The sequence below is a fragment of the Pinus tabuliformis genome, chromosome 2_2 (genome assembly GCF_031772625.1).
Source record: "Pinus tabuliformis cultivar Carrire ecotype Pingquan chromosome 2_2, CPIR1, whole genome shotgun sequence".
Lineage (NCBI taxonomy): Eukaryota > Viridiplantae > Streptophyta > Pinopsida > Pinales > Pinaceae > Pinus > Pinus tabuliformis.
Genome location: NC_142300.1, coordinates 973,160,475 through 973,165,586, shown reverse-complemented (window position 1 = coordinate 973,165,586; position 5,112 = coordinate 973,160,475). Strand labels below are relative to the sequence as shown.

Below are 5,112 nucleotides of genomic sequence, written 5' to 3'. Positions count from 1 at the left end.
ACTGGCTAGTAATTTACCATCATAAGAGAAGTGGCAACATGCAACTTTACTCCTACTAGCTCAAAGGCAACCAAACTCACTAAAGGAAAACCTTGTAAGTTAAAACAATGTGTTTATGTGTTGACATGATTAGTATTTATAACATCTCATTTAAGCCAAAGGATGCCAACAAATATCAGCATAACCTCAAATAATGATTTTTTATTTACAAATAGTCTCTCTATTTCTTGCTTGATGCAACATTTGTAGTGATGTAGTAATCTCCCTACTTGTACAACTCTAGCTTCGACCCTTTTCTCATACCTTTAGTGACTTCCATGCATCTCCTAGCTGGATATCCTAGATTTGTATCATCATGCAAAAATGAATCCACATTGTCATCCAATGATCCATCCTCCCCAAAGAAATACATATCAAGCCGCAGTTAAAGTTTTTATCATCATACTTCCAAAATGGAGTGCTCTTGAGACTACATGCAACAATTTTTAGATAACTTTTCTCAGAAAACTATTAAAGAAGTTCCAATTTAGGCTTAGTAAAATTATTTACATAATTGTAAATAGAGTTTAGTATCCTTACCAATTGGTTGGGTGGGGAAGCAAGTGTCCCATGTGATCCATACATAAGTAGAGGCTTTAAGGAGCTAATGTTGTGTTGCAATGCACCTGCTATATAAAACACATCATCGGGTGTCTGATTAGATGGTGGTTAGGGTGTAGAGCTTGAGGAACGACCAACATTATGCATTGTTCAAGAACTAATTGTAGGACCAAAAGAGGAACCATACTTCTTCCTTTTTGCTTCAACTTTCACTCCTTTGAACTCCATTAGTGGGCTTACCTTTGCCATGTTGTGATCTTGAAAGGATGCCTCGAAGAGTCAAACTACAACATGGAACATATGTTTCAGTAGTGGATGCAATGGCCAAGACTGTTTATTAACCCAAGATTCAGTTAAAGAAATTTTGGGAGTGGGTGAACGATAATCCCTTTTAAGTTTTGGCACAACAATCAATTTATCCAATGGCCATAACATCAATCTCCAAGAGAGATAACATAACAGAAAAAATATGGCCCAAATAAATTCTAATGATCGATTAGATGTAGGATATGGAACCAAGGGACTCATTTGCAAAGTGGGCATGTATTCCCATGGTTCCTTATATAGCTAAAGGGGAAAATAGTTGCAATTTCTGAGGATAAAGTTAAGAGAAGATAAATTTTAAGACTTGGAAATAAACAAAAAGAAAAATTAGAATGGAAGCAAACTAATGCAATAGCCATAGACACAAAGGACAAAGTTGATTTGGTCTGCTTGCTATATGAGATGATAAGCTCCATATTCACTTTCCATCAATATAAGCAAACTCGTTGAAGGATGCATCAATTTACAAAAATTTATCGTCTTATTACTTGGGTTCTTAAATAAAAAAGTTCATGTAGGTTCTTAAAAGAAAATTTATCATATACTTATTTTCATAATAGATAGAGGAAGGACCTTAGAAGTTAAAAAGAGGATTCATACCCTACATCATGAGATTCTCCTGTGATGGTAGTTACACACTGCCTGTTAGATCACATTGAAAGGCAAGTGAAGTAACAACATCATGGCCACCAATATAAATTTCTTGAAACATGTTTTATTCAAAGGCAAATTTCGGTAGCAGAAAATTAGTTTGGTATTTCAAAATTTGCCAATTATGTAATAGATGACAACAAGTTTAAAGCGTGCCTCGCCAAACTCTTGGTGTATAAAACTCTTCTAGGACCTGTAGGTTCTCTAGGATTCTTAACAACAAAACTAAAACAATGCTAGTTTATACATTTGGAGATCAAACATTTAGTTGTGGACTTGGGATCCCACACATGTATATTTTCATGATTTCCCTTCAACAGTGAAAATAATTCAATCATCAACTATCAAGCCATGCAACCCTTCAACTAGTGTCAACATTTGTGGAAGGACCAATAATTGGAAAACAACTTTCCCAACAAATTAATTTCAAGAAGCTCAAGTAAGAATTAGAAAACAAAACCCTAGAAGCAAGCAAGATAGGAATATGTTTTATGGAACGAAAGTGTATGCATTCCACTATGTCCTGATAATATTTGGTCCTTTGGACATTCATGTAATCCAGGATTACAAATATTTTGAAACATCCTGAGATTTCTTTGATTCTATTAAAACAAAAACTACAATGGAATCCTACTGAATATTTTCAGCCTAGTGAAGGGCATCAAGAAGCATAATACAAATTTTAACACATATTTTACATCCATTCAATCGTTTTTCTTGAAAAAAATTGAAAGCTTCTAGTGATCTATTTGCATTGCTCAGCCCAATTATAAGGCCATTATAACATGCACAATCAGGCTTATGGCACGTGGCTTTTAATTTCTCAAATAAATCATAGGCCTATGTTATATTCCCAGACTTAGCTACAATAGGAATCATAGTGGTGTATGTAGTAACATTAGGGGTATGGCTAAGATTTTGCATTTCTTACCAAAACAAAATTTTTTTGTTAAATTTCCGCATTTGGAGAGAACTTCAAATATTTCATTGACTGAAAACATACAAATGCCACATTTATCTCCTCTGCCTTAACGAGAGGGTGAAGTAGACAATTCCATGTATATACATTCGGGTTCAATGCTTTTTGCATCATTTCATACATAATCAATTATGCCTTATCTATTCTTCCTACCTTTCCAACCCATCTACATGACTACTATAAACAAATACATTCAAAACTATTCCTTTGGCCTTCCTCAAAAAGTATGTATGCCTCATCTAGTCAATCAACCTTTGCAATTCCATCAATAAGTGCTCCATAAGAAACTACACTAGGAGAATGGCCCTTTCTCCTCATTTCTTCAAGGATTTGGAAGCTTTTTTGACCTTTCTTGACTTCCAAAAACCATCAATAGTAGTGTGATATGCAAGAGTATCAAGTTCACAACCTTGCTCTTTCATTGCATAAAACAAATTGTATGTTTTTTGTGTTTCTCCAGTCTTTATAAGACCATGCAATAGTGTAGTAAGTACAAACATCTTGAACATATCCATGCTCTATAATTTCTTCAAAAAATATGTGGGCCTTGTCAATCTACCCTTCTCTAAGAAGAAAGTTTAGATATACATTATAAAGTATTATATCTGGTGTGCAACCTCTACGAATCATATCCTTTAATATTTTATGCCCACCATCTTTCCTACCCCACTTGAAAAATGTCTTAATAAGAGATGCATAGAGAACATCGTTTGGTGCATGACCATCATCCAACATCCTTTCAAATAGTGTGTATGCTTCATCAACCCTGCATTTCCTTCCTAAACCATCAATCAGAGAAGAATATGTTACTACATTTTTCCTACAACCCTTTTCTCTTAAACTGTCAAAATGTTTGCAGACATCATCCAACCTTTGAATCTTATACAACCTATCAATCATGATGTTAATTGTCATTACATTTGCAAACAATCCTACATGGGCCATTGTCTCCAGCACTTTGTAAGCATTATCTAATATATTTTCCTTGCATAGGATATCAATCATAATATTGTAAGTGGAAAAATTAGGTTCTACATCAATTTTCATTTTAGTGAAAAGGGTGCAAGTGTCATCCACTCTGCTTATCTTTCCAAGGCAAGTAAGAATATAGTTATATGTTATGGTGTTAGGTTTCCATCTTTTTTCTCTCATTTTGTTTAGTAAATTGTAAGCTTCATCAAACCTTCCAACATTTCCAAAGCCCATAATTAATGTTGTTTATGGATAAGCACACGGAACATTTCTAGTGAGTTCCATGTTCTCCAAAAATTCTTCAGTTCATCCAATATATTTGACTTCAAAATTTGGTATTAAATCCAACAATTTATGTGATTCCTGAGGAAATTCATAAAAGAATTGGGAACTCTGTTCTATTGAAACTTTTTTTCTGATTACAGAGATAATGAGACCAGCAGTAGAGACTTTTTTTTTCCAAATGATTTTCATCTTACAGAAAATTGGGAGAGGATGAACAACAGATTTAAATTGTTATGAGAAACTTCTCCAACCTTTGTATGGTGATATTAACAACTAATTACAGTGCTACTTTTGAATGAACTATGTTAGCTTTTGTGACTGAAATTTACATGGAGAAGGTTCCCTAGCTTGAGCAGTAATAGACTGAGTTCATGGTGTTATTATTCGCCAATACTTGTAGAGGGTGCATAATTTTAAACCATTTTGGTCTGAGTTAAGAAATAATATATAACATGCAGCTGAGAATTTTTTTGAAGAGATTAGCCTATGGATGAGAAATTTTTTCAGGAGATATTTGCGTTGTCTTTACACCTTTTGAATGTAGATCTATTGGCAAGAGATCGAAAAGTTTTGGTTAATATATTATCATTCTTAAGGGACCATCCCTTGTGGCCATTTTTAAACACGCATTACAACAACAGTTAGGATAAGAACACACCAATGGGAGATGCCTTACCTACATTAACCTGTGAAAAATCAGAGGATATTACATCAAAAAGTGAAAAAAAATGGGTAAGAGAAAAATGAAATTGATTAATTTCTATTTAACAAAATCAGAAAAGAAAAAAATGTCTTTGCACTTTTGACCTATGTTTGATTTTCAATTTTCATAACAACAATATTTTCATGGGCACCATGAAGCTTGTTTGACAAGTAGGAGTTCCAAATGAACACACTTTATCTTTGCCTTCATGACAAGTATAATCAATAGAAGAAAGTATAAGAATGTATGCCATACAGTTAGCATTGGTCATAATGGGAAAGTCCAATTTGTAGATTAGGTACACAACTTAAGGTTCAATAGTTGATTTAATACATAAGCCTTGAAGAAGCTTATATTTCCTCATAGAATTATGACAGAGTGCAGCCACCAACTTAAAATGTGTGCCATACACTTAGAGTTGGCCACAATGACAAAAGTCCAATTTGTAGCTATGCCACACAACTTAAGGTTTAATGGTTGATTTAATTCGTAGTTCTTGAAGATGCTTTTGTTTTCTCATAGAAATGATGACAGAGTATAGAAACCACCTTACCATTATTTCAATAGATATCTTTAAAAGGGTTTCATTTCAAAACTG

General features: G+C 33.7%; 1 pseudogene; it reads right to left on the bottom strand.

Moving 5' to 3' along the window:
- Nucleotides 1–2,139: 2,139 nt before the first annotated feature.
- Nucleotides 2,140–3,811, bottom strand: LOC149196492 (uncharacterized; annotated as a pseudogene).
- Nucleotides 3,812–5,112: the final 1,301 nt, after the last annotated feature.